Consider the following 21,320-nt stretch of genomic DNA (forward strand, 5'->3'; position numbering starts at 1 on the left):
GAGTTGACCTAATGCCTGCACAGGGCTAGAGTTTGGCATCTGTGCAACACTATCAATCTAAAGGTACTAATTATACCCTTTAAACACATTTCGCTGTGTGGATCTAATGACTATATTATTATTCTTGAGTCTATTTCCCTGTGTTGTCTGTCAGTTTCTCTGACTGCCAGTGTGGTTCTACCGCAGAGCAACAAGAGAAAAGGGAAATGGTTCTTCCTCTTCTTCTTTCTTTCATAAGATTCTGCAAAATGACATTAATTAGCACAGAGACAGTGCCTGAAATCACTTCCAACTCTTTGGGGGTAATTGACTAGTTTGAGTGGTGCAGTGAGAATGTAAGACACTGTCATAGATGGTAATTGAGTTTTATCCCATGATACTTTTAATAATAATAATAAAACCTTTGGCTTCGATGGTGAATGGCTGCATATATGAAGCCTTTCAAAAAGTACAAGTTGAATTTCGTATTAGAGGGAAAAGGCTCTTGCAACATTAAGCAGAACGTTAGGAAGCGAAATGGTAATATACATATTTGGTGCTGTTTTTCTTAGTTGTGGCACAGGATTATAATTATTTTTGCTCTTTTGAAGAATTGAAAGAGCAAAAATAAAAGGTGTTGCTTTTGTATAATGGGTTAGAAAAAATAACCATCAGGATTTTTCCGAACCATGGCACCAGCGGTGTAGGAAGGGATGTGTGTGTGTGGGGGGGGTGCGGCTCTACCCGGGTGTCATCCTTGAGGGGGGTGACAAAAAGGCACACCACAAGGGTCAGCACTTACTGTGGGGCCTGGCCTGCAGCACGCTCGAGCCATACGTCTCTCCTGGGAGTGACACAGTGGCTCGGGGCCCCGCGCTGCCCAAAACGGCAGCGTGGGGCTTGTGTCTGCCAGGCGGACTCCGTGGGCAGCTTGCAGGTGATCAGCAAGTGTAAAACTGACTAATTGATTTCAGCATAAGAACAAGATTAGGAAAAGATGTGGTTCATCTGGCAGCTCCAGTACACAAAAAACATTGGAGCAGTAGCAAACTCTATTTGACATCCATCTTTGAAGGGACAAAGATGGGCTACACAAGTATGGAACAAATGAGCACAGATTGTAAAGTAACTTGAATGCATAGATTGTTGTTGTTTAGTCGTTTCCGACTCTTCGTGACCCCGTGGACCATAGCACGCCAGGCACTCCTGTCTTCCACTGCCTCCCGTAGTTTGGTCAAACTCATGTTCGTAGCTAGGGCCGGCTCGTCGTAGACCCCCGGTGGCGCAGGGCACCATGGCGCCAGCCCGCCAGGAGGGCGCCGCGAGCTGCGCCCGCCCGCTGGCCGGCCGGTCCGCCGGTCCACTGCGCAGCTGCGCGCGGCGCCCACCTGCCCACCGCGCTGGGAAACGGGGCGGGAGGGCGCCGGAGAGATCGCGCTGTGCCTGCCCGCCCGCCGCGCAGCAGCGCCGCGCCCACCCGCCCACCGCGCTGGGAAACGGGGCGGAAGGGCGCCGGAGAGATCCGGCGCACCATGGCGACAGGGGCGCTTAAGACGGCGCTGTTCGTAGCTTGGAGAAGACTGTCCAACCATCTCGTCCTCTGTCGTCCCCTTCTCCTAGTGCCCTCCATAGATATTGTGCATAGATATTGTGCATTAATTAGATTGTGCCATTTTCCTAGTACAACTGCTTCCACACTAGGCATTTCACATGGAATTGCCATGCTTCATTCACACACACTTTACAGGCATCCACATTATATTTATATGTGGTCATTGTCAGCATGAATTTTCCCTGTGATTCCTCTGTATTTTTTCTCAGATTGCAGGAAGCCTAATCCCCCCCCAAAAAAAACAGCAACACAAGGGCAGCACAATCTTGACTGGTATAGATCCATTTAGCACTTCTTGCACAACAGTTTAAAAGGCAAAGATTTTAAAAGGTGAACCTGCCCAGCTTTCAGTGGGCATAACATTAGCATTCTTATCGTAAGAAATATTTTAAAACCTGTTTTCCAGTCTAATGGCTTTCAGGTGGTCAAAAGGCTTTTCAGGTGAATTCAAGCTTTCAAACTTTGTCATGCATAGCGGTTATCTTACGCCCGTTGGGATGGAAAATAGCAAGATGAACATGTAGAAAGAGAGTGCAATATCCCCCAGAAAGAGTGTGCAATATCCCCCATAGTGTACAGTGTTAATTGCAATTCCACTTGTAGCCTACACAGTGAAAAAGCAATGATTGTTAGCACTTGGAGGCACCCATCCAGATGCAGCCTGGAAGTCTACTTTTTAAGGTAGAGCAGCAGTATGGTTGGTTTAGGCCAGCCCAAATTATGATGGTCTCTCTAGGAAGGAACAGAGGAAGCTGTGCTGAGTCAGACCATTGGTTCATATGAATCAGCATCACCTCCTGGCAGGGCTTTCAGAGAGAAATCTTTTCTAGCTCTACCTAGAGATTCCATGGATTGAACTTGAAGACCTTTCACATGCTAATTGTGTGATCTACCGAAGAGTTGTGGAACATGAGTCTTATGGATACCAGCTGTGTATGCTTTGCAGGTTCTCTCTTGCTGGGCACTTTTGGTGCCTAATTATGATTCATGAATGCTAAGTTTCTTGCGACAGCTGTTGAGGTCATGACTTTTAGACTTCCATTTTGCTTAAACTGCCTGTGTGTGCGCTCGTGTTTGTGCATAGGGTAGTGAAGCGGTAGAGTTCTTGACAAGAGATGGAAGATGGCCAGCTCTTAGGAAAATGAGGCCTGTTTAATTAGGAAGGACTTACTGAACAAATCCTCCCGTACTTTCAGTGATCTTGACCCCTAAGATCCTCCTGCTGCCCATTATTGTAGTTGGCCAAAAATAAATGCAAAAGTCAGATCCATCATTGTCTGAAAGTAACAAAATTGAATGCTGTGGATTTGTTCTAATGGAAATATGGAGTATATTTCCAGGCAAACTACAGAAGGCAACAGAAGGGCAGCAGCAGCAGCAGTAGAGTGGCGTCCTGGAAAGGCAATATGACAGAATAACCGAAAACATGCAAAACAAAACAAGTCTGAGTGTGTGCCAGAGGCATCTTTTCTCTAAATTATCAGAAGACTCTCAATAGGAGCTGACTTCGGAGGCAGTGTGCTTTTTCACACCTGACTGTAGCAGTCAGTTTTGTATCTTCTTTATTTCTCAGCTGCCATATAGGATACTCAGGCCTCAGTGCACGGCTGTTGTGATGCTTAGAGCTGACATGTCTTTCGTGGGGTTTTATGTTACACTTTCCAAAAAACCAAGGGTTACTAATTTGAAGTCCAAATACAGTATTGCTGTTCTAACTCTATTAGACTGGCTCCATCGCTGCTCACTTTCAGGAAAGCACAGCTTTTTAATTGTTTCTAATGTGTGAAGGTTTTGATTCTGCTCTCCCTAGTTTTATGATAGTTCCTGCTCTGTTTGTAACCTAGGTTATTGCTGTTGTTTTTATATCTTGCTTATTGTTAAAAATTGGTTTTAATGCTTAATTTTTTTTGTATTTGTGCCTTGTGGACCTTTGTTAGGGTTGAAAGACTGGGTATGTATGTGGATGGATGGATGGATGGATGGATAGATAGATAGATAGGGGATAACAGTCGGACATTCTGTGTGACACTAGACTTCCAGGCACCACAATTCTGGTAAAAGGTAACATTGTAAAGTAGGGGGAGTGGGAAAAGGAATGTGAATGGTTACAGCTCCTGATAGATCAGAGACAGAGAAACTGTGGCTTTCCAGAGGTTGTTGGACCACAGTTCCCATTAACCCTGACCACTGGCCATGCTGGTTGGAGCTGAATATTTCTGTAGCCCAACAACACCCGGAGGGCCACAGGGTAGCTACCCCTGCTGTAGAGTGTCCTCATGGTGGAAAGTCCCACTTTGTGTCTATACAATATGTAGATTGTCCTGATTTAAAAACTGAAATTTTCACACCTCTTTGGCTTAAAATAAAATTTTAAAAATCCTGAATGACTTAGGGTCTGTTATAAATTCATTTAAAATGTATGAATTATGCTTTTCCTTGTTGAAATAGGAGAAAAATATAGTACACATGGCATACGGCTGCTAATGTTTTTAAACAGAATGTGGATATTTCCTCCCCCATTTTTTTAAGGCTTAGTTTTTGCTTTCTTGTTTCCACGGCAGCACAGACTCTTTCTATAATATCAAAACACACATCCTCAAATTGTTGTTTCCTAAATAATAAGATGATCATTGAGACAAAGGTGAAAATCATTGTGTTTTCAAGAAGTTTAAAAATAAATCAGAAGGGAATGTGAGAATGGGAAAAAAGAATGGCAATGCAACGTAACTGGCTACAGAGAAAGTAGAGTTTTGTCCTCCTAGTATTTTAAAATGAAGTATCTTTAAAATCAAGCAGGGATGCCTTAAGTCTCTTCAAGTATATTCAATTTTATTTCTTGCTTACCCAGGTGGAACACTAATAGCTATAAGGGTTCGATGAAAAGGAAATGCTTCTGTACTGAGCAGCTGGAAGTTAAACTCTTTCGTCCTTTCCTTTTGCCATTTAGTACCTGTCCACCCGTCCAGCTCTTTCCAGCCAAGTGAGCTAAACCTCTCTATTCAGAAGTGCAGCTGTCACTGTTAAGGCGAGTGAACCATGACTATACATTGAATGTAACAGTCCACCCTTCCAGTGATTTTGTGATTCCTTCAGGGCTGGCCCTACGGCCAGGCTGGGTGGCGCAGGGCACTACGGCGCCGGCCAGCCCGCCGCGCCAGCCCGCCGCGCAGCTGCGCCCACGGCAACCGCGCTGTGCCTGCCCGCCCGCCGCACAGCAGTGCCTGTGGTAGCTGCGCTGCACGCTGCGCCCGCCCGCCCACCGCACTGGGAAATGCTTAAGATGGCCCTGGCTTCCTTACATCTGTGAGAGAAGGAAAAGTAAGAACAAAGTTTTCTTTTAAGGCAACAGGTAAAGTGATTAATTTCTGATACCTTCTACCTAGAATCTGAGAGTGGGTTGGGCTCTTTCCTAAGGATGGGTGAGGAAATCTGTTCATCCTGAAAATGAATCAAGCAGCCCGCTTGAGTGTTGAACCCACTTGTGAGTTCAGAACTTTTATTCAACCAAATGCTGAAAGGGATCAGATGACTTCTCTTTCCCTTGATCTAATCAGTGGGGGAAAGCTTAGCCTGGGGGTCAGAACAGGGTAGGAGGTGACAGCCAAAGGGGTCCAGTGGGCCTCTTCCTCACCACATCCCCCCCTACATAAACTACAGCAGCATCACAATGCTGTGAGCATCCCCTTCAATCTCAGAAAATGGAGGCTGGGGGGGGGGAACTCACAAGATCCAACGTCATTTTCCATCCAGGGTGAAATCATTGGACATAATTTCAGACAGAGAGATGTTAGCAGTGTAATAACACTATAAGCATCTCTTGCAATTTGAGGGGGAAATATAGGCATGGGGCACAGTGGGAGCTATACATCTTCCAAGGAGCCACCATCTGCTAACTTCTCCTGGTCCTCAGATTATGCTCTTCCACTTTTTGGACCAGGATAGAATGGTGGGGTTAGGAAGTATATGAGGGGTGTTGGTCCTCTCATGGGGGACGGGGGATGGACATATTCCCCATCCCTGCTCTAGAAGGGGGGAAAACAGTTGCTTTTAGTTCTTTGATAATATAGACATTGGTGCCTTTGAAATAGCTAATTCAGAAAACCCAGCTTTTTTTATTTTTATTTTTTTATCTTTAGCATTTGCAGTACTGAAAGGTGCAAAGACCCTGCTGGTGATGCATTGCAGGATTCACTTTATATGTGAAAGGCTGAACACACAAAGGAAGGATCAGTTGCATGGGATTATAGATAAACCCTGGAGCATTTTTTCTTTCTTTCAGCGGAGTGATGTTTAAAGTCAAAGTGTCAAGAGGTCTGCATTATCTTGTGCGTCTCTAACTTATACACAAGACAATCTAAGGTCTCATTCCTTTTTGGCAGCTTTTCAAGTCAGTGAATAGGGGGGGGGGAGATAAATTGTTCTTGAACTCTGTCCGCATAAGAGACTCCTCTGTGCTATGGAATATTGTTTTGTACCTCCTTTTATGTGGTAAGTGCTCCTAGCATATGCCACTGATAAAGACTTTCCTTTATATTTTGGTGCCTAATACAACACATAAACACAGAGTGAGGAAACAAGCTTGGAGAAATATGAAGTTAAGGAAAGTGGAACTGGGGCAAAATAGTTCCCCTTTAATCTCAGTTCTGCATGCCAAGAACACCTGGTGCCTATCTCTTCCTGACATAGAAGCTGGCAGGATTCAAGTGTCCATGCCAACCTTCTTCATATATTAAATGTATAGAAGGGCAGGGCAGGATCTGCTGCCTGCTGGAGAACTCGCTGCTGCCTGACTGGTAGAGCTGGCTCAGAAACTAGCACATCTTCCAAGTTTACAGGCTCGGTAGCTAGTCTAGATAGTGGATTGTCTGGATAGAGTTGCTTAAAGGAAAATCAGAGTCAACATTGGGGGACTTAATCCAGATAAGAAGTGTATTAAACCATAAAGGGGTAAAGGGACCGCTGACCATTAGGTCCTGTCGTGACTGACTCTGGGGTTGCGGCGCTCATTTCGCGTTATTGGCCTAGGGAGCCGGCGTACAGCTTCCAGGCCATGTGGCCAGCATGACAAAGCCGCTTCTGGCGAACCAGAACAGCACACGGAAACACCGTTTACCTTCCTGCTGTAGTGGTACCTACTTATCTACTTGCACTTTGACATGCTTTCATACTGCTAGGTTGGCAGGAGCTGGGACTGAGCAACGGGAGCTCACCTCATTGCGGGGATTTGAACCACCAACCTTCTGATCAGCAAGCCCTAGGCTTTGTGGTTTAACCCACAGCGCCACCCACATCCCCGTATTAAACCATAATAAGAGGCAAAATTACCATAGTTGCAGAATATTGAGTTACTGAAGGCTATCCCCAAAGGGAACATGGTGTTGCATTAATTGGGGGGGGGGGGCATTGGCTTTGTGTTCTGTAGCCTGAGAGTTTCAGAGACACACTCTTTTCCATTTCTATGGAGGGTGGTAGAAGCTGATCCTGACCCACAATCAAGCCCTGTCAGCATTATCTGCTAGCAGCAATAAATGGACAATATGGAAGCATGGAGACAAAGGGGAGGTAGTTGGACAACAGGGTACGTATGCAGGTACAACTGTACACAGGTAGTGGGCCCAGCAGACACAGTCCAGCACTCAACTCCAGGTGTTTAGTGTGCACAGGAAGAGGGCTTCAGTCAGGAGCTCATCTGATTACAGGGGGGGGGGGAGCAGTCTCAAACAGCCACACATTGCATCACACCGAGACCTCCAGGAATTGCAAAATGACTTTAAGTTTCTGTTGGCTTTGCAGACAGATCACTCTACCTTTCTGGAAACAAGATGATACATGGGAAATAAACGGGTCTCTTCTGTGCTGCTTTTCGAGCCCACTCCCTTTTCTGAAGCACTGAGTGTGTAGAGTGACAGTGGCTGCCTTCACAGGCCTCAGTAGAGAAACATCAGGGAACATTAATAATAGACTCTTCAGAGCTGGGCTGCCCACTTAATAATATGCCACGTATGTATTTTCATTGCAGGCTGATTAAAGCTGATGCTTTGTGACTGAATAGCTGTTCATTCTGTTTTAGTAGTTCTTACAGAATGATTTAAAATATGTGGCTTGCTAAACCCTCCAAATTCATGTGTGGCTACATTATTCAGATATCGTAAGTTCTGAATACCATATGCCTTTCTTACATTTGTCCCTGTGTCACACATTTTCTGCACAGATCGGCCTAATCAAGCGTGGTGGTAGCAACAATGAGAATGATGCCTTTTCTTGGCGCTCTGCTTTCTGTCCACCAAATATTTAAAACTGAAGCAGGGATCAGAAACCATAGCCAACCCATTAGATAATGGATTAAACTCAGTCCTTCAAGGGAGTATGCTATAGAAATGGTACAAAGCTAAAGGTCCCTCAATGTATTTTTGACATTTACATGGATCTTCTAGCAAATGGAACACTTAAATAAAAACAAAAAAACCCCCTTATTTCTCTTCACAAAATATACTATGGTATCTTTCACAGTACCGTAGATGAGATACAAAGCCATAGAAACCACTTTGCTCACTGCCATGTAGTCTCTTAAAATCTGACAAAGATCCAAGCTATTGAGAGTGCTCTGGGGGGACATTAGGAGTGGATCAGCAGGTATGGCCTACTGCTGGGCCTTCGCTGCAAAGAAAAGGCAAATATTTGGGTAACCAGCTTGGTGAAAAGAAGGATGCAGTACTATGTCATATCTGAGTTTGTTGTTAAATCCTGACTCTCTATATCTCATCTATTTAAATACTTTTGATCTTGCCAAATTAGTTCTTGTGCAATTCTTCTCCATTATTTCAAGAAAGTGCAGCTAGAAGCTGACATGCTGTCAGCAGTACAGACTAAATGTTCCATAGATATTTCACATCATTCCTGCTAATAGTAAAGTTGCTGCTTCTATGCCAATCAGTTTGAAAACAAAATGGGGGCATACAAACCCAAAGCAACAGGTTTCTCCATTCCTGGAGAGACCCTGAAGTTTGCAAAACTGCCTATGTGTCAAAATTAGCCCTCCAAAATGTGACCCTTTATTTTTAATGCAGCACCTGAACACTGTGTGCAAAACATGCTGTACTCATGCTTCTGCGGAGGGAGTTCTCTCCACCCCACCCCACCCCCATGGAAGACTGTGCAGGGCTGAAAGACTCTTCTCTGTAAAGTAGAAAACATGGCCACCCTAGCTACAGACATAAGCAGGGCCGGCTCTAGGGGTAGGCTGGGTGGCACAGGGCGCCAGGGCGCCGGGCCAGTAGAGAGGCGCCTTGTGGTCAAAGCCGCGCTGCGCGCTGTGCCTGCCCACCAAGGCGGGGGCACCAGAGCAATCTCCGCACCACGGCGCCAGGGCGCCCGACCTGCTTGAGACGGCCCTGGACATAAGTCAAAACAGTCTGCAACATTCTGTTTTGGGTCCCTGGTTGATCCATCCGAATAATAAACATGACATTTGAAGAATTAAATGGGCAACAATTTCACTTCTGTCTTTCTCAGGCTTAGAGGAGATTATATGCACTTTTAATATTATATAGGTAGTAAAAACAATAAAGGGTTAGTCTTGTACTATTTTTGATGGCACTGAAGTTTGTTCTGAATATATTGGTAGGCACCAAATGTGATGAACTATGAAGAGGGGCCACTGCTCAGTGGCAGAGCCTATGTTTGGCATGCATACTGTCCCTGGTTGACTCCTTGGTGGTTGTTGTTGTTTAGTTGTTTAGTCGTGTCCGACTCTTTATGGTCCAGCTCTCACTTCCATACATCACTACTGGGAAAACCATAGCTTTAACTATACAGACCCTGGTACCTCAGGCTAAATGGGTCATGTAGCAGACAATGTGAATAATCTCTGCCTGAAACGCTAGACTGTTGCTGCCAGTCAACTCTCAATAGACAGCACTAGGCTGGATGATGAATAGTCTGATCAGGTTTAAAGCAGCTTCCTCTGTTCCTAACTTTTCTGCATTTAAATAAATTGAATTAACAAGTGGACAAATGACAGGAAATCCCTAACTGTCCATGCTGTATTTAGTGACACTTCACTTAGGGGACAATGCCCATGAACTGAACCTAATTTATGTTAAGTACTTATATTATGTAATAAGAATCAAACCAGTTATAATATACCACTCCCTTTCTGTGTAGGTGGTTAGATGTTCAACCAAGGGAACAGTTAGACAAGAAGGGGAATCAGAATGTCTGGTGGTTGCAAGTACAGTACAGTGGTACCTTTGGTTAAGAACTTAATTCGTTCCGGAGGTCCGTTCTTAACCTGAAACTGTTCTTAACCTGAAGCACCACTTTAGCTAATGGGGCCTCCTGCTGCCGCCGCACCGCCAGAGCACAATTTCTGTTCTCATCCTGAAGCAAAGTTCTTAACCCGAGGTACTATTTCTGGGTTAGCGGAGTCTGTAACCTGAAGCGTTTGTAACCTGAAGCGTTTGTAACCAGAGGTACCACTGTACTGTTTCTCTTGTATAGGACATAGGGAGATGCCAATGGCCCATCAAGCTCTCTGACTGGCAGTAGCTTTAGTTTGTAGGATTTCAGACAGGAGTCTCCCACCACTCTACCTGGAAATCTTAGGGGTTGAATGTGAGACATTTCCCACGGAAAGCAGGCACTCTTAACACTGAGCTATGGCCCTTCCCCATAGTTTTCACTTCTTCCATACCCTGATGTGTTATTATTGCCACACACTCATATAACAAAACCGCTTTCTAGGGCAGTGCATTACAAAATGTATTTCTGAAAGTCACATTTGTGTCAGAAACGGTAAACAGATTAAATGTTTGTCTGCATGACTCTTATACTGAAAATAACATGGTGGCATAGCACAGATATCAACGCTCCTAGAATAACTGCTGATACTTGCTGGTGAGCGGGGTAGCAGGTGGGTCATTGAAGCAAGTGAGATCACTGAATTCCTTAATGAATTGGTTTGAAAAAACCAAGTTTTCCTTACTCATTATCTTGGACTGCATCATGGAATGAGCTGCATTTCTACCCAAAGTTTCTTCTCTGGCTTGGATACTAAAACATTATTTTGTGAAATGCTGTGTGCATACACTGTCAGCATTCAGCAGGCCAGGCACCGAAGACCAGCTGCTTTGTAGGCGTAGACACGTTTTTGTTGTTGTTAATGTTGAAATCCTTGGTTGTGAAACTATATGAAATATACAAGGACAGATGTGTTGTTGAACAACAAGGTTATTTAATATTAAGTTTTTGCTCTGGTTGTTTGCTGTGAACTACATGACCAGACCACCCAACTGGTCTGGTCATGTTGCCTTTTGTTTGTGTACACTGTTCATTTCTCTTGGTTGTTTCTTTGCAAATGCTTTACATAGTTCCTGTTCCCCATCCAGATCTAAAACACTCTGTTGCTCTCACGTGCTTGGTTTTGCAGCGGTTGAGTTTCCAAGTGGACAGTGTTGAAAATTACAATTCCAAGGGGCTAATGCAATAAGGTGCTTGCATTATCACTCATTTGTGATGTTATGACTCAGGAGGGAGCTTTTGAAAACCGCTAAGTTCTTTGAGAAAGCAACCTAACCACCAGCTATAAATGGATTCTGTGTCTCATATAACTAATGGAAACCAAGTTAGAATAAAGCTGTTCAAGCTATATAGGGGTTGCCACTGTGGGACCATGGGTGCATGGCCTTCTTTGGCATCCACAGGATCTCACCATCCCATGCTGAAATTGAGTGTGAAATAAGCATTTTGTTGTAGCCAACATAACAGGTTGCAATATGCTTAGTTGTGGTGTGTGTGTGTGTGTGTGTGTTGTATACAACAGTTTATGTTTGTTTTTAAAAAAATGTATTTATTGAAGATTTTTTAACAAACAACAAAAACATACAGAAATACAAAACACAAAAAATACAAAATACAAAAAATACAAAAATACAAAAACAAAAATTCTAACTTATAACCCTTATTTCTAATCTACTGACTTCCTCATTCCACCTCCTTCTGCGTTCCTTTACAGATCATCCTTAGTAATCTCTAAATCTTATATAAACTCTAGATTTTACTTTAATATTACCTTATACAACAGTGTATAACAACTGTTTATGTTGTAAATGTGACCATGGGGTGAGGAAGACAGACAACCTCTGTTGGACATGACGTATTCCTGAGTCTGCAAAGTTGTGCAGAACATTTTTAGATATTATTGTGCTCCACGCATTCCCCAGCCATACTTAACTTTCATTTTAAATATGCAGTTCTTGAGTACAGTACTAGTACTATTAAACACTCAACTCAACATTAGTTAAAAGAAAAATAAAACATCACATTCCAAGGCCCTTTGTGGTAGCCAAATCAAATCTGAGGTATTTTGAATTAAACCACAGTTAGTAGATCATAAAAGCAGATGTGGATAGACAGGAAACACAAGGCAGGGTCCACGGAGATGACATGCTTCAAGCTTGTTGCATCAACAGTATGTCTTGGTAGGCTACCTATATTTGAAAGAGAAATAGTAAGAGGTCCTCTTGTTGCTTCCTGGTCCATGCATAATGTTCCTTCTGGAATATGGGAAGAAGAATGAAAGAACCTGAGGAAAGCCAGTGTATTATGTCCGTGGTTGCTACCAGGTAAGGCACTAGGCTGAACACTTCCATCTCATTTTGAACAATCACACGGGGGTAAGACATCAGAATACAACATTAATATAAGCATGCCCTGAGGTAAAAATTGGTGCTGAGAGGGATTGCTGGGGAGAGAATCACGGTTCACATGGCCACATAACTGAAGCAGCTCTAAGCCAAAGTCAGTATCTTCACACTACCAAGAGTGTTGCATTTGTAATAACTGAGGAGTGCCTGGACATGATGTAAGCAGAGAAGCACGAGAAATTGTCAGCAATTCATCCTGAGGGAGAAAAGAAGCAAAACAAAATTCTGATAAGGAGCAAGTTTCAGTGACACAGCCTGCCCCTGAAGAAGCTGTTGTGATTTAACTGGGGATTTCCTAATACGAAGAGAGACATCTACCCAACTTCTAATTCATCTTGTTGGTTGTGAAAACAAAGGTCTCACTAGATTCTACTTTTATGACCTACTTACCAGAAATCTACTGCCCAGCAAACTGCATTTGACGGGGGAATTTCTCCCCCGTGTTTCAAGTTCATCCTTTATTTAGCTTCTAACGGACAGAATCTCTTGCTACTGTAAATAGACACATTAGATAAAGACTCACCTCAGTGCTTCATGGAAAGGAAAAGCTTTGAAAAATATGCTGTGTTGTGACAGCTTTTTCCAATCTGTCTAGAGAGAGTGCATAAAGGTTTTCCAAAGGCTTTTCATGTTGTGTGTAGATTATTTTCCCCACAGATATATGGACTTTCAGTGACCCAAAATGTAGGCATTTTGAGATTTTCACTCCCCATGCTCTGATTTCATGCTGTGCTTTCAGGCCCATTCCATGCTGTGGTAAAAATGCCAAGTGTGTTTGTTCTTTTAGTTTGCTGATATACAGGAGGTGTGCTCTCTCATCCAGCTCCTGTTTGTACATTTCCAGTTATGCACTGGGTCCAGAGTGAAACTATTTATATTGGATTGGAAAAGAGAATAAAGTCAAAGGCTGGATAAGTTTGATTTAGAAAAATGGCCTCATGAGTCTTTGCTACCCTCACGTGAATAGGAATATTTAGGCAATCAGCTATACTAAACTATAGCCATTATCCAGTTAAATTGAGAAAAGAGAATGTTTAAGGGAAGTGGGGTGAGAGAAATGACCTTTTATTGTGTGTGTTTATTTCTACTATTTATATTTGTTTACAAATGAAGAATGAAAATCCCCCCACCAAGATGGCTAACAGGATAAAAATAAAATACAATCTAATTTAAACTCACCAGAACAATTAAACTGGTACAATAAAACACAGAAACAGCCACTAAAATTCTCCAAAGTGTTGTTTAAATAGAAATGGCTTCCAGAATACTAATGTTGGGCTTTCATGGATCCCTCTGAGGAGGGAGTTACAAAAACAGGCATGGCATTGGTACAGTTTTTGCCAGTGGAAATTGAAAAGGGAAGCAAAAGATTGTAAACAAGGTTGCAAGAAATGTGTTTTTATTTTTTTAAAGGCAGATACAATAATGCATATCAAAACCATTCTCTCACAGGCTGCTTCTGCTTTCCATTTACTTAACGGCACCTTTCTTGTAGTCCCTTTACGCAGATGACACTGCCCCTTCTCCCTCTCCACTGTTCATTCGCTCTGTAGCTCAGCAAGCAGCGCCAATTTATGTTAGGTCCATAGGATGGTTAAAGGTGCGCTGAGGAGGGATGGAAGGCTGCAAGCAAAGCTATCATAAGCCGCCTAATGAATACCCACTTCCGACTGCTAACAAGCTGGATGGACTGTTCCTTCTGACACTTGTCAGGCAGCCTGAAAGAACGATAGCATGTTGATGATTCTGAGAGACAATAATGAATTGAAAAAGGAAACCAAAGCTGATGAAAGGAAACATGGGCAGTGCAAGTGAGATTTGAATCCCTCATTGTTTCTCTACTGCCATAAAGAATGTAGCTCAGAGCCACGTCCGCCTGTGAGTCTCATATGTGCGCTCTCCCTATTCCCCTATGTCCCTCGCTCCTTTCAGAGACATATGCTAACACTTGTAAAAGTATTAAATACATGCTTCTTCCTCACGACATTTTTTTTATAAAAAAATCCTTCCAGTAGCACCTTAGAGACCAACTATGTTTATCATTGGTATGAGCTTTCGTGTGCATGCACACTTCTTCAGATACACACAAAAGCTCATATCAATGACAAACTTAGTTGGTCTCTAAGGTACTACTGGAAGGAATTTTTTTATTTTGTTTCAACTACGGCAGACCAACATGGCTACCTATAAGCAACCCTACTCTAACTCATATCACTATATGTAAATGGACAAAAAATGGATAATGGATATGGGGGAAGAGCCACCGGCATTTGTTCAGGAATGATGTGCTGCATGTAAGGAGGCAAGTTCATAGAACTCTCCGGAGATTCATTGGATTGCCTATCCACAATGATTTGCGCTCATGATGGGATCAGGGCAGTTCTAAGTGATTCAGATTTTTAATAAATAATAATAATAATAATAATAATACCCCACCCAATCTGGCTGGGTTTCCACAGCCACTCTGGGCAGCTTCCAACAAACATTAAAATACAATGGTCTGTTAAACATGAAAAGCTTCCCAAAACAGGGCTGCCTTCAGATGTCTTCTAAAAGTCTGGCAAATGTTTTTCTCTTTGACATCTGGTGGGAGGGCATTTCACAGGGTGGGTGCCACTACCAAGAAGGCCACTCTGCCTGGTTCCCTGTAACTTGCCTTCTCACAGCGAGGAAACCACCAGAAGGCCCTTGGCACTGGACCTCAGTGTCTGGGCAAAATGATGGGGGTGGAGATGCTCCTTCAGGTATACTGGACCGAGGTCATTTAGGGCTTTAAAGGTCAGCACCAAAACTTTGAATTGTGCTCGGAAACATACTGGGAGCCAATGTAGGTCTTTCAAGACCGGTGTTATGTGGTCTCGGTGGCTGCTCCCAGTCACCAGTCTAGCTGCCATATTCTGGATTACTTGTAGTTTCCAAGTTATCTTCAAAGGTAGCCCCACGTAGAGCGCATTACAGTAGTCCAAGCGAGAGATGGAGCTGATAGACAGCTGCCCTGGACACAGAATTGACTTGTGCCTCCATGGACAGCTGTGAGTCCAAAATGACTCCCAGGCTGCGCACCTGGTCCTTCAGTGGCACAGTTACCCCTTTCAGGACCAGGTAGTCCTTCACACCCACCCACCTCCTGTCCCCCAAGAACAGTACTTCTGTTTTATCAGGATTCAACCTCAATCTGTTAGCCGCCATCCATCCTCCAACCACCTCCGGACACTCACACAGGATCTTCACTGGTTCTGATTTGAAAGAGACGTAGAGCTGGGTACATTCGCATACTGATGAATCCCCAGCCCCAACCCCCCTGATGATCTCTCCCAGCGGCTGCATGTAGATGTTAAAAAGCATGAGGGAGAGGACAGAACCCTGAGGCACCCCACAAGTGAGAGCCCAGGGGCTGAACACTCACCCCCCATCACCACTTTCTGAACACGGCCCAGAAGGAAGGAGCAGAACCACTGTATAACAGTGCCCAGCTCCCAGCCCCTCTTGACGGTCCAGAAGGATGTTATGGTCATTGGTATCAAAAGATGCTGAGAGATCCAGCAGAACTAGGAAACAGCTCTCACCTTTGTCCCTAGCCCGCTGGAGTGTCAGTGATCTGTTGCAGAATACTATTGTTGGCATCTGTCCTGTCTCAGGAGGTGCCTTTGGGGGTGAAGTCAAACCATTGGAGAGTTACAGGGATACAGGAAGGACATGTTTTGTTGCAGCTAGGGCAGATGAAGGTATCTAGTTGTGCTGCTGCTGATGCACCATGGCGCTGCCTCTCTCTCTGTGTCCTCCTCTGGTCACTGTTATGGGTGCATAATCTGACTGCCTGTCTCCAGTCACTGTGGTCATCTGCAAGAGATTCCCACTGGGTGGGGTTGATGTTGCCAGGCTTCATGTCACATTTGCAGACATCTTTGTAAATCAGAGTTCCATTCTGTGCACATGACCAAGCCGATGAAGACGTCGCTGAGACAGGAATGTGGACATGCTGGCAATGTGGGTTTGGGAAAGCACATATTTGTTTGAAACTCTGTCCTGCCATGTGATGCCATCTTCCTGATGCATGTTGTTGTTATGTCTCTCTTGAATAGTGAAGAACTCAGGAGGTGACCTTGTGCTGTTTTTACTTTGGTACAATCTGTAAGAAGAATTGACAACTTTTAAAACTCTAGCTTCTGTTGTAGAACTGTATGTTCCTGACCCCCCCCCCCTTTTTTTAGTATTTCCCATTCAGCTAGTTTAGAATGTGTACTAGTCTTTATCTTTGGCATGGAGTGCCAAATTAACCCCCTAATTTCTTACCAGGCAGTCAAGTTCTGGTCTGAAAGGTTACCAGAATATTTGAAAAGGAGGTCTGCAGCCCCTTGTAAACAAAGTTTGCAGCATATCTTGTTGGCTTTGCCGTGTTCACCCAATCTATGTCAGATAATAGTAATATTCCATAGGCTCATTTGGTTGAACAATCTGTGGCACCTTGTCTGGTGTTCAGCTGAAAGCAATATTCCAATCTGCCATGCTTTGGCTGAAGAGCCTGAGTATGTCACTTTTTTTCCCTTTTCACAGAGACATACGCCACATGTCACACAAAGCTGCTGTCCCCTCACACATTCTGTATAAACAGTTTCCATAGTTTTCTGAACATATTGCCTCTTCTGCAAGTAAATTCTACTTCTCTCTTAGTAAATGTTTTACATACGGATGTGGTGCCTCTGATACAGGTCCCAGTTAGCCTCTGAGAGAATTCTCTATAGGGTGTGATTGGTTGGTAAATCATAGCTGCCAAGTTTTCCCTTTTCTCGCGAGGAAGCCTATTCAGCATAAGGGAAAATCCCTTAAAAAAAGGGATAACTTGGCAGCTATGGTAAATTGCTCCCAAGATTTCAGAATTCCTAAGCAGTGTGCCATTTGTTTCAACTCTTCAAGTAACATGGTAATGCATGTAAACTAGGGTACTCATTCATAAAACAGGTGCATTTTGCTATCATTCATAAAAAAAACCCTGTGGTTAATTAAAAAAAGTGAAAGGAAAGGACAGGTGATTATGAATATTGCCACTTTTCCAAGTCAGTTAAGGGTTACTTTTTGATTAAGAGTGGAATCTTATACCTGTTTGATCAGAAGTGAGGGGCCCACTGCGTTCAATAGGGTTTATTCTTTGGAAAGTATGCAAAGAATTGCAGGCTTAGAATACTTCTAATATATAATTTTCTTAATTTATTTTAGCGTTTGATAGTTCAAATGCAAAAGTGTCTAAGAAAATCTAATCTCCAATTCCTTCCTAAAAAAACAGTCTGAAAGGAATTATTTGGAATGGGAAATGGAGAAAATTAACCTTTTTTTAAACAACCTACTAAAATTGATTTGCATAAATAACAAGGAATTTTGATAACATGCAGATTAGAGCCCCTTGCTCTGGCATTAGAAGGGGTGGAATATCACAACTAGTGCTATTTGAAGTCCTTATCACCTTGGATAATGAGTGCATTTTCTCTACTACATTGTAAAAGGAGGGGGCCAGTTCATCTCCTTAAAAAGGATTATTCATGCTGTGATAAAGTGAAGTACCTTAGTAATACTGAATTGTTTTTTTCAATAGTTGCTGTTGGTTCATTATTTTAAAATAATGCCAGGGAAAAGAAGGTATAATAATGATGTATATAATTTCGAAAGTCCAATTTATCGACAAAGCTGTAATAAAAAGCTACTGTTTGACAAAGTCCAAGAATGGCTAATAAAATTAATGGGAAGAGAACCTTATTTCACAGCAGGGTAAGCTATAATAAGCACTGAGTCAGTTTTTGAGGTTTTTAAAGAGGCTAACATGGGCATTAAACAAAAGAAAGGCTCGTGCTGTTTTGGTGTGTTGTGCTTTGAAATGTGTGTGTAGATCAGGCACCCCCAAACTGCAGCCCTCCAGATGTTCTGGCCTGCAACTCCCATGATCCCTAGTTAACAGGACCAGTGGTCGGGGAAGATGGGAATAATAATAATAATAATAATAATAATAATAATAATAATAATAATTATTATTTATACCCCGCCCATCTGGCCGGGTTCCCCCAGCCACTCTGGGCGGCTTCCAAAAAAACAGAAATTCTAAAATACAGAAATCCATCAAACATTAAAAGCTTCCCTAAACAGGGCTGCCTTGAGATGCCTTCTAAAGGTCTGGTAATTGTTCTCTTTGACCTCTAGTGGGAGGGCATTCCACAGGGTGGGTGCCACTACCGAGAAGGCCCTCTGCCTGGTTCCCTGTAACTTGGCTTCTCGTAATGAGGGAACCGCCAGAAGGCCCTCGGAGCTGGACCTCAGTGTCCGGGCAGAACGATGGGGGTGGAGACGCTCCTTCAGGTATACCGGACCGAGGCCGTTTAGGGCTTTAAAGGTCAACACCAACACTTTGAATTGTGCTCGGAAACGTACTGGGAGCCAATGTAGGTCTTTTAGGACCGGTGTTATGTGATCTCGGCGGCCGCTCCCAGTCACCAGTCTAGCTGCCGCATTCTGGATTAGTTGTAGTTTCCGGGTCACCTTCAAAGGTAGCCCCACGTAGAGCGCATTGCAGTAGTCCAAGCGAGAGATAACTAGAGCATGCACCACTCTGGAGAGACAGTCAGTGGGCAGGTAGGGACTCAGCCTGCGTACCAGATGGAGCTGATAAACAGCTGCCCTGGACACGGAGTTGGAATTGTAGTCCAAAACATCTGGAGGGCCGAAATTTGGGGATGCCTGGTGTAGATCATCTTATGGGACTTGGGTTCTGTAACTTGCCCCAATCCAACCATTTCCCTCAATTTAAGGACAAAGACAGCTAGTACCACAAGCAGGCAAAGTAATCCAGTTTGCTCAGGTGACACACTGTGGGTATGGTGACAACAGTCTTTCCCATCTCCCTCTGCCAAGAAGTCATTGGCCAACAACGGAGGAGTCTTCAGGGTTCTTTTCCTTGGTCAGCAGTATTCCACTTGTTACACTCTTGCACCCTCTAAGTGCAGTAATAGAAAATCTTTGTTTTGTTTGCCTGCCTCCCCTTTCCATTTCTTTCTACCTGTTTACCTCTTTACCCCCTCTTCCCCCATCTCAATCCATTTCTTTTCCTTCTGCTTTCCCTTACCTCTTTGCTTTGTTCCTGTTTTCTCTTCCTCCCCCTTCACCTCCCCCCCCCCCGCACTCTTGCTTCTGGTGGTCCCCTTCCTTCCATTTTTTTCTGGAGATCCACAAGGTCCCCTGGTAGGACTAGGAATATTCATTGTCTAAGGTGGCATCATATTGTCTAAGGGGGACGCAGGTGGCGCTGTGGTTAAACCACAGAGCCTAGGGCTTGCTGATCAGAAGGTCAGCGGTTCGAATCCCTGTGACGGGGTGAGCTCCCGTTGCTTGGTCCCAGCTCCTGCCAACCTAGCAGTTTGAAAGCACGTCAAAGTGCAAGTAGATAAATAGGAACCGCTACAGCGGGAAGGTAAACAGCGTTTCCATGTGCTGCTCTGGTTTGCCAGAAGCGGCTTTGTCATGCTGGCCACATGACCTGGAAGCTATACGCCGGCTCCCTCGGCCAATAATGCGAGATGAGCGCGCAACCCCAGAGTCGGTCACGACTGGACCTAATGGTCAGGGGTCTCCTTACCCCTTACCTTAAGTTGGCATCATATTATTCCTACATGCTTTTTGCAAAACTGAAAATTTGCCTCATGTTTACTTACACACACACACATGAGAGAGTGGGGGGGGGGGAGAGAGAAATGCTTCCAACATTTGTTCTGTTTCTGTTTTGATTTGTCTGAACAGAAAAGTGTACCATTTATTTGTTTCTCTCACCCATTTCCCTCCTGTTTTGTTTTGATGCATCTGCCCCGAACGTACTTTGCATTCCTCCATATTTGCAGGGGGGAAATTCTCCCATCATGTCTGCGTCTCCCTGAGTTCTGTTTATTTTTCTTTCGGTAGCAGGCTCTATTTAGTGCTTGTATTAATTACCATAATAGTTTCATTGAAGTGAGCACCTCATTTAGGGGAACCTCCTGGGGATCCTAGCAAATATACACATCCTCATTAGGCAGAATGCTTTCCACTTGTATATCAGCACTTTGATAACAAACACTTCATGGCAATGAGGTGTGCAGCACAAATTATACCCTGAAATGTAGCAAGGGGACTGGATTTCATGCAGACTTCAATGTGGTAATTGTTACTCATGCTGCTCCAGGTCATCTAACACCCATGGATGAAAGCTGGTCATACTTTTGCCATACTCCTTCTGCGCTGTGTGGACTTTTAGAAATGGCTCTCCTCTCTTCCTGCTCCTTTCTTGATTTTGTGCAATACACCTCTTACTGTCCATTGTAAATTGCTGCTTATACACGGCTCTTAATCTGTACTGTCAGTACTGAGGACATGGTTCAGCATTGATTCTTTCCCCCACTGTTTATCCTGCTATACACAGGAACATGGACATGCAAACAATGCTAATTAACTATATGGTCTATGGCAAGAATTGACTTTCCAGTAAATAAAATTTGGTGTTTGTCTCATCTCTTACAGAGCTAACAGGACTTGCAAAATTATCCAAACCTTCTCATTATGAGAACTCACTCTGCGGTCCCCTGCACAGCTTCCATTCATTTCTGTGGGAGCTGTCCAAGTGTATTTCTGGCTGTGCACCATTTGTTCTCACACCATTTGCCCTCCAGATGTTTTGAGACTACAATTCCCATCATCCCTGACCACTGGTCCTGCTAGCTAGGGATCATGGGAATTGTAGGCCAAAAACATATGGAGGGCTGAGTTTGAGGAAGCCTGCTTTACACCATGTTTTCCAGGCAGAGGTCTAGACCAGGCACCCCCAAACTTTGGCCCTCCAGATGTTTTGGACTACAATTCCCATCATCCCTGACCACTGGTCCTGTTAGCTAGGGATCATGGGAGTTGTAGACCAAAACATCTGGAGGGCCGCAGTTTGGGGATGCCTGGTCTAGACTTTCCAGGTCTGTGTTCGAGCAGTTTTTTTCCTCCTCCCAGTGGTTTCTCCAGCAAAACCA

This window comes from Zootoca vivipara, chromosome 7, assembly GCF_963506605.1.
Source record: "Zootoca vivipara chromosome 7, rZooViv1.1, whole genome shotgun sequence".
NCBI lineage: Eukaryota > Metazoa > Chordata > Lepidosauria > Squamata > Lacertidae > Zootoca > Zootoca vivipara.